The 8,750-nt window shown below is 49.0% G+C and overlaps 1 protein-coding gene across 5 annotated transcripts in view; it reads left to right on the plus strand.

Annotated features, from left to right (window-relative positions):
• Nucleotides 1-822: 822 nt before the first annotated feature.
• The window catches only part of sulf2b (sulfatase 2b), a 62,363-nt gene continuing 54,435 nt past the window's right edge, over nucleotides 823-8,750 (plus strand). For all 5 annotated transcript variants that reach the window (XM_070967889.1, XM_070967891.1, XM_070967890.1 and 2 more), the window contains exon 1: nucleotides 823-1,209. The gene's annotated coding sequence lies outside the window, so the exon portion shown is untranslated. The remainder of the gene's footprint in view (nucleotides 1,210-8,750) is intronic.

Raw genomic sequence — 8,750 nt, forward strand, 5'->3', positions numbered from 1 at the left:
GCAGCAGACGAATCAGTGAGCCGACATTCTGCTGAAGCTCATGAAAGCTCTTCATCTTCATCATCCTGTGCTGACAGTCAAGAGCTGTCCATTAGTTTTTAAACATGCACAGCAGCACGTGGCGCAGCTCTTGTTAACGTTTTGCTAAAATGTGAGTGTGGAAATCATGACTGAGCTCACAGAAAGAATCACATGTCCTTCCTTTGAGTCACTATCATGACTCGTACACCTCCCATACGAGAAGCAATAATTTCCCTCCCTGTCACTAAGTCCACAGCTCTGCAGCAGCTTGTAAAACTGGCTTTCTGGTTGGTTTAGCTTTTCCCAAGATCAATCTGAGAAAGACCCGATGGCTCATTTTCTCAGGCTTCAGAAAGGAGGAGGCGTTAAACAGCGTCTTTGTGAGGCTTAAGTAAACAAATCGAGATTCAGTCCACTCGAACTAAAGAATCTGTCCACATAGTTTTGGCCATCTCCTGTGTGTGTGTGTGTGTGTGTGTGTGTGTGTGTGTGTGTGTGTGTGTGTGTGTGTGTGTGTGTGTGTGTGTGTGTGTGTGTGTGTGTGTGTGTGTGTGTGTGTGTGTGTGTGTGTGTGTGTCTGTCCGCCTCCTGTATTTCTCCCCCCCTCTTGTATTTATTTCATTTTGTCCTTTCTGCTGCTGGTCCCTCCCCTTCCAGTCATGGAGAGGGATTTCCGAGCCTCCCCATTGGCTCACGGGAAGGACGAGGCCCCTCCCCCCTCCTCTCTCCCTCCTCTCTCCTGGTCGAGCAGGGAGAGAGAGGGGAGGCGAGCGAGGGAGGGAGGGAGAGTGAAAGTGGAGAGGCAGGCAGGCAGACTTGTTGCAACAGATGGCTTTTCCAGCGGCGGCTCGGCGGCGGCTGCACCAAGGAACTCTGGGACGCCGTTAGACGGAGACAGAGAAAGGAGGGAGGAGAGAAAGTCACAGCACGGGAGCAAAGACTCCCTCCTCGTCCCCGTCTTCGTCGACAAACTCGCAGTCTTTCTCTCCAGACAGACAGGAAGACATGTCAGTGTGAGCGCAAGTTTTGCAGCTAAGAGGAGCAGCAGCAGTTTTATGGAGGAGATGACTGTGTGATCTGAGCCTTCATCCTCCTCCTCCTCCTCCTCCTCCTGCTGCTCTGGGGTCAGAGAGGAGAACACCTGCTGACAGCGAGGAGCTCCTGAAGGAAGAGACGCAGCAGCAGGAGGTACAGGACTGTTTCTACTCGTTCTGCTTCGTTTTCACTCAGTGTTCATGCTTCTGCAAGAACGTCTCTGCTGCTCTGAGGTCATCATTTATGGACTGATGTGCAGTGTGTGTGTGTGTGTGTGTGTGTGTGTGTGTGTGTGTGTGTGTGTGTGTGTGTGTGTGTGTGTGTGTGTGTGTGTGTGTGTGTGTGTGTGTGTGTGTGTGTGTGTGTGTGTGTGTGTGTGTGTGTGTGTGTGTGTGTGTGTGTGAGAGAGAGATACTCAGTTCTGCTCTACTTCACTGTGTGTCAGTTTCTGTGGTCAGAGCTGTTAGTCAGAGCAGCTTTGTTACTGTGTGTGTGTGTGTGTGCGCGCACATGTGTGTGTGTTGCTCCACTTTACTGATGTGCTCCTCGCATTAGTTTTGAGGCCACATTGTACTTACACTTGTCACACTTGTTTGCAGCAGTGTGTTTCACGTGCTGCTTTAACTTAATGTGTGTGTGTGTGTGTGTGTGTGTGTGTGTGTGTGTGTGTGTGTGTGTGTGTGTGTGTGTGTGTGTGTGTGTGTGTGTGTGTGTGTGTGTGTGTTTATTGCTTCCTGCTTGCCTAACACGTGGGAGTGTGTTTTAGCTGCGCAACACTGAGGTCGGTCAGGAGAGGTAGGAAAGAAAGAAAGAAGAGGGATGGATGAAGGGAGGAAGGAAGGAAGCTGTTCCACCCTGCTCTGCTTCTATCAGAATAATATTTTTAATGTTCTGTGTTCCTCGCTGTGAAACAAAGGGCTTCACAGGGAACTCAGAACGGCAATAAAAGAGGTTAAATAAAGACATCAACGCAAAGCATAAAGAGACTCTGTGAGACGCACAGAAGTCCAGACTGCGTTTCCTCGTCCTCAGACGTCGTGGTGGACGAGATGTTCGAGGAAGGGGTCAGAGTGCAGGCCCGCGCTAGCGTGAAGCTAAAGCGCTTCTTAAGATCAGTTTAGGCGTCTTCACTGTGAGGACGCAGGCAGGAAATGTGTGGTGAGAGACGTGCGATGACGTCCTCCGGCTGCAGTCGATGTGATGTGACTGTGAGAGGGTTCATCAGGCTGCGAGCACGACCGCGTTAGCGCATGTGTGGCGGCGTTTCATCGCTCTGTGAGCAGCGTGTCGCTCAGGCCAACGCTTTGCTTTGAGTGAAATGTCAGCTGGTGATGCTGTGAACCTTTGCACAGACATTCATGGTCCCCAGAGGACGAATCCCATCAGCACCGCCGTCACTTTCACAGTTTTACCCTCTGGGATGTCTGAGCCGTTGGACAGATTCGACTCACTTGATCAATTGTTTTGTTCAGTTGTCATCAGGCTGGACAAAAACCAGTTAATCCTCACATTTGAGAATTTGGAACGAGAGAATTTTCACCAATTTTGCCTGAAAAATGCAAAAAAAAAGCTGAACGATTCATCGACGAATTGTTCCCGCTTTGGTGTTATTGTGTTGAAGGTTCATGCAGGCGTTCATGGTCCCCTCAGGACGAAGCGTCGTCAGATGAAACGTTGGTGCATCATCAGCGTCAGTACGATTCATCCCTTGGAGGACATGACTGCCAAACTTCATAATCCATCCGGTCGTTGTTGAGATGTTTCAGTGAGGACGAAAGCTGTCGACCAGCTGAGCGGCCAGCCGTTTTCAGAGTTCAGGACCTGTTTCTCAGCTCAAGTTTATTTAGAAAGTAAAAGTACCAGACTGAAGGAAAACATGCTGATAGTCAAGGAACGTAAGTCTGAGCAGCCAGTGGACCAACAGACGTTAGCTTTAGCCATGTAGCATCTGCACCATGTCGTAGCACTGTGTGGTGAAGGTCTGTCAGTCCTCTTCAAAGTGAAGACAGCATGTCTCTACCTGGACGTCATCCTCTGGAAACATACATGACAACACACTGAGAACTCAAACTTCACTCCAGATGTGAGTCTGGACAGACATGGACGAATACAGGAAGAATAACCATCAGCAGCTCAGTCATCGGTGTGTTCATGCAGTCAGGTAGCAGGAAGGCGTCGTGTCTAAACACACCTGGAGTCACCTGGCGGTGACATGATTTAACAGTCAGACCAGATCTGTGACTCAGATGTCTGAGAGCAGAGTCCAAAACCTCCTGTCTGGACTGCAGCATTACTGTGTGTGTGTGTGTGTGTGTGTGTGTGTGTGTGTGTGTGTGTGTGTGTGTGTGTGTGTGTGTGTGTGTGTGTGTGTGTGTGTGTGTGTGTGTGTGTGTGTGTGTGTGTGTGTGTGTGTGTGTCTGAGCTGCAGTGGTCAGTGTTGGCGGGAACTCAGTTGACAGCAGCCATTACAATTTGGTCACTGGGTTCCCACCATCGATCACACGTACACACACACACACACACACACACACACACACACACACACACACTCGTGTTTGCATCACTTCAAAGGACATTACATTGACTTACATTCATTTCCTGGTGACTCACCACAACGGTAACCTTAACTGAACCCTGACCTTTCCCCGAACCTTCACCCTAAAACTGAATGATTTACATGATGGGGATTCTTGCATTTTGTCCTCATAAGGAAGGCAAGTCCCCACAACATGAGCAATGTACACACAAACACACATCAGAATAAATGAGGCTGATGGCTACTTTGCAACCGCTGGAATGTAAACATTCACTGACCCCAACTCTTCAAATATTAGCACACACACACACACACACACACACACACACACACACACCCCTCATCCACTCTCTCAGGTGTTGGCAGATGGCAAAAAACGAAAATTTCAGATCATAAATATAATATGTGACTTAAGTCAGAAGCGATTACATTGAAATGTGTCAGTGTTAGCTTCTCCAACAGGCTAACATCAGTATTAGCTCCTCCAACAGGCTAACATCAGTGTTAGCTCCTCCAACAGGCTAACATCAGTGTTAGCTCCTCCAACAGGCTAACATCAGTGTTAGCTTCTCCAACAGGCTAACATCAGTATTAGCTCCTCCAACAGGCTAACATCAGTGTTAGCTCCTCCAACAGGCTAACATCAGTGTTAGCTCCTCCAACAGGCTAACATCAGTGTTAGCTTCTCCAACAGGCTAACATCAGTATTAGCTCCTCCAACAGGCTAACATCAGTGTTAGCTCCTCCAACAGGCTAACATCAGTGTTAGCTCCTCCAACAGGCTAACATCAGTGTTAGCTCCTCCAACAGGCTAACATCAGTATTAGCTCCTCCAACAGGCTAACATCAGTGTTAGCTTCTCCAACAGGCTAACATCAGTATTAGCTCCTCCAACAGGCTAACATCAGTGTTAGCTCCTCCAACAGGCTAACATCAGTATTAGCTCCTCCAACAGGCTAACATCAGTGTTAGCTCCTCCAACAGGCTAACATCAGTGTTAGCTCCTCCAACAGGTTAACATCAGTGTTAGCTCCAACAGGCTAACATCAGTGTTAGCTCCTCCAACAGGCTAACATCAGTGTTAGCTCCTCCAACAGGCTAATATCAGTGTTAGCTCCTCCAACAGGCTATTCTCAATGTTAGCTTCTCCAACAGGCTAACATCAGTGTTAGCTTCTTCAACATGCTATTCTCAATGTTAGCTTCTCCAACATGCTATTCTCAATGTTAGCTTCTCCAACATGCTATTCTCAATGTTAGCTTCTCCAACATGCTATTCTCAATGTTAGCTTCTCCAACAGGCTAACATCAGTGTTAACTTCTCCAACAGGCTATTCTCAATGTTAGCTTCTCCAACAGGCTAACATCAGTGTTAGCTTCTCCAACAAGCTAACCTCAATGAACCTCAGCGCAGTGAACATGAGGTCCTGTTGGCGTAGTGGACTCCAGTGCGGACCAGTTTTCACATGATGACACAGTCTCAACAGGTCCATTAAAGCTCTCAGATCACTTCCTCTTCTGCTGCGTCGTGTCTCTGTAATGAAGTGAGCTGCAGTTGAGCTGAAGGACTGTAATTATGGTCTGTAACGCTGCTTATTGATGTTTTGTTTATCGATGGCTTCTATTGATGTCTGAATGTGTGGTCTGACTGACGGCCATGAGCTGTGTCAGTGCATGATGGGGATCAAACGCCACCGAAACACTCTGTCTGTGTGTGTGTGTGTGTGTGTGTGTGTGTGTGTGTGTGTGTGTGTGTGTGTGTGTGTGTGTGTGTGTGTGTGTGCGCGTGCGTGTGCTGGTGTTTTCTGGGGTTTTCCCTCCGCTCTGCACACGACTGTTGGAGGTTTGAGGACTGACAGTCTGTCTGCAGATGATTCAGGGAAAAGAAAGTGGAGCAGTTTCAGAACAGGCATCACACACGCACACACACAGTGTGTGCGTGTGTGCGTGTGTGCGTGCATGTCTTGATAATGGCTCCGTTGCCTGAAGCCGTTCCTCTTCCTCGTTGACCTTTGACCTGTTGACCTTCTGTTCCGTGTGCTTCTGTATTTCCAGTGTTGTCAGACTGTCTCTTCGTGTTTCATCAGAAATGCAGTCAGCTGGTTTGGGTCATGTGACCGAGACTCCACACGAGCATGAAAGCTTCGCATTCCTCGTGTTTTTAGCCAATTTGTCTGAAGGTTTTCAAAGCAAAGCGAGCACTGAGTGTAACTAAAAAAACAACATGATTTAATAGAAATAAAAGAAGCCCTCATTCACTGTCTGTCTGTTTTTCCAAAGCACTTCACTATTTAGTCCAGACCAAACCTGAAGGACAAACATGGCTGCAAACCCTGACCTTAAAACTAGAATATCATGCCCTCAGATCTTTGTAGTCCTGACTGTCAAACCAGGTCTCCTTTAGTCCTGAACCAGGACTTAATGGCAGTCATCACAGGAGATGGTTTCTGCAAAGCTGCTTAAAAGGCCATAAAAAGCAATAAAGCAGTAAGATAACGTGACATATTAAAAGTGTATTAAGTCACACTCAGCGCAGCTCAAAGTGACACAGTGAGAAGTAAAGATAAGATAAGATAAGTGCTGGTCGGCACTTTGTGGTCTGTTTGAGCCGAGCCGACTCCTCATGATTTTTGTAAGCATGTGTGTGCTAAAGCTAACTTCACGTCCATGTGTGAATAATGGAAACATACACTTAGTGGCCACTTTACTAGGCACACCTGCGTCCTGTAATGCAGTTCAATACGACTGCTCTGCCGTACAGTCGACCTGGATGACGCCTCTGGTGTTCACAGAGGAGTTCAGGAGCTGACTGTGCTGCCGCAGTGCCTCTGAGCAAAGCACTGAGCCCGAGCACACGCAGTGACATCACCGCCCGGCGTCAGCTGATTCTGCTCGGTCCAAGGTTGATACCACGGCAACACACGCCTGGTGACCTTCGAACTCGCCGCAGCCTGCAAGGAACACATACACACACACACACACACACACACACACACACACACACACACACACACACACACATACACACACACACACAGTCGGTCCCTGCTTCACTTTTACTTTTTCTCACATTTTCACTCTTTTCTTTTCCTCTTTCTCTTTGTTCTTCTTTCTAATACTGATTCATTTAGAAAGGCAGCGATTTGAATTGTGTGTGTGTGTGTGTGTGTGTGTGTGTGTGTGTGTGTGTGTGTGTGTTGGGTCTCTGGGGTCACATGTAGACTTGTAAAGAACAGCAGGAGCTCTTCTGTTCTATAGAAAGGCATTTTTACACACCCACCGTGACTGAGGCAGTGGACTGTATGTGTGTGAATGTGTGTGTGGGTGGGTGTGTGTGAGTGGGTGGGTGGGTGTGTGTGTCTCTGGAGGCTTTTCGTCATTGAGGGTTTAGCAGTTGCTGAAGCAGCTAAATGTTGGATGCATTCAAATGTGTTTTCCCCAGCTTCCTGCAGAGTGAGACGTGTGTGGTGGACGTGTGTGGTGGACGTGTGTGGTGGACGTGTGTGGTGGACGTGTGGGACTCGGGCTCGTGACCTCAGCGTGGACTATAAGATCTGCGTTACCGTGTTGGGGGACGCTGTCGGCTCTTTAACACAGAGCGATGTGCCAAACGTTCCCTGCTCAGCGGTTTGTCCCGGAGGAGGACATGTTGACTGGTTTCATTACTGTTTCTGACCGCGTTCATGCTCCTCAGAGGATGAGTCTGATTGAGGAAATCTGACCTTTAATCCAGATCCACCATCACTGCTAAAATTCCTACTTTTACACAAGAAATCTGAAGCTGTAGATCCGATCTGCTGTTGTCGTTCCTGCTCTCCAGAGGATTTAATGAGCCCACCATCAGAATAAACCACCTCCATGTTCCTCTGTGCTGTGGCTGTAATGAACGCTGTGGCCTCTGGGGGCGCTGCGTCGCTGAAGGCGGCACGCTGCAGCGTTTCCTCTGCTGTGACTTTCCATCAGCGCCTCATAAATCACCTCATAAATCTCCCGCGCTTTAATTGTCCTTCTCACTTTGTTTGAGTGAGACAGAAGGTCAGAAAGCTGCTTTTTATTTCTGGTGGAGCGGCTCTGATTGGTGGTCGCCCTCCTTGTGCTGTTACATGATGAAGCCCTTCCCCCGTCCTCCCTCGCTGTAGCAGAATTGATGAAATTGGTAATCGTTATAGACCGCTGCTTCGGAGCGGCTGACCTTCAGAGAGGAGGGTGGAGGGAGGCGAGGCAGAGGAGGAGGTTTTACTTTTAATGAATCTAAATTCTTTATAGAGCGGCTTTAAGCGCTGACGGTGGAGGCGAACTAAGTGCAGGCGCTGAGAAGTTATTCCACCGCAACTGCAACCTCTGCTGCTGCATGTCAGAGCGAAGAAAAGGAAGATGAGAGGAAGAGTAGCTTAGGTCTGAAACCACGTTTCTGGTGAGACGCAGACAAACCGCTGATGTTCCCTGTGTTTGTTTCCTGAGCGTTAAAGTCGCCAAAGGGCGAGGGAGGCGGGAGCGTCGGGGGCTGCAGGGTGACCTCTCCGCCGGGCAGGGGCAGCGCTTGGCAGGGGCTGTTGAAGCTCAAACAGGGTTTCCAGTGGCTTGTCTGAAGATCGCGATGCTTTCAGGCTCTTCAGGAGAAGAGTCGGCTGCTCGGCGGCTCAGATGCCGTCGATGACTGTGACTCACAGTTAAAGTTCGCGATCCGCTCTTTGTAAACTGTGACCACGGGCATCCCCTGAGCTGACGGCTCTTGTATCTGAAGGTTCATTCTTCTCCTCATCCTCATCCACGTTCCATCCACTCATGAAGACCATGAGACGTGACTGAAAGCTGCCCAAGAAGTCGTGACGGAGCTGACATCAAACCTCAGCGAGTCGATCCTATGACTGTTTAACCGAGGTCGATGCTCACGCTGGCTTTGTTCTCGAAGGAGCATATTTCCTTGTTTAGTCCGGAGGACGAGTTCATTTGGAGGGTTGAAGAAGTCACATCCGTCCTCTGACAGCGGGACAAACGTCAGAGCCGTCCACCTGATGGTTGGCGTGCGTGCTGTTGGCAGGTGTCATGGTCGCTGTCAGCTGCAGTAGAGGGAGTGAAGTATCTGCGTCCTCTTCCGTTCTGTCAGTCTAAAAGCAGCAGTTGTGGATTGGTAGCAGTTACCTGAGGGCTCCAGCAGG

The sequence above is a fragment of the Chaetodon trifascialis genome, chromosome 8 (genome assembly GCF_039877785.1).
Source record: "Chaetodon trifascialis isolate fChaTrf1 chromosome 8, fChaTrf1.hap1, whole genome shotgun sequence".
NCBI lineage: Eukaryota > Metazoa > Chordata > Actinopteri > Chaetodontiformes > Chaetodontidae > Chaetodon > Chaetodon trifascialis.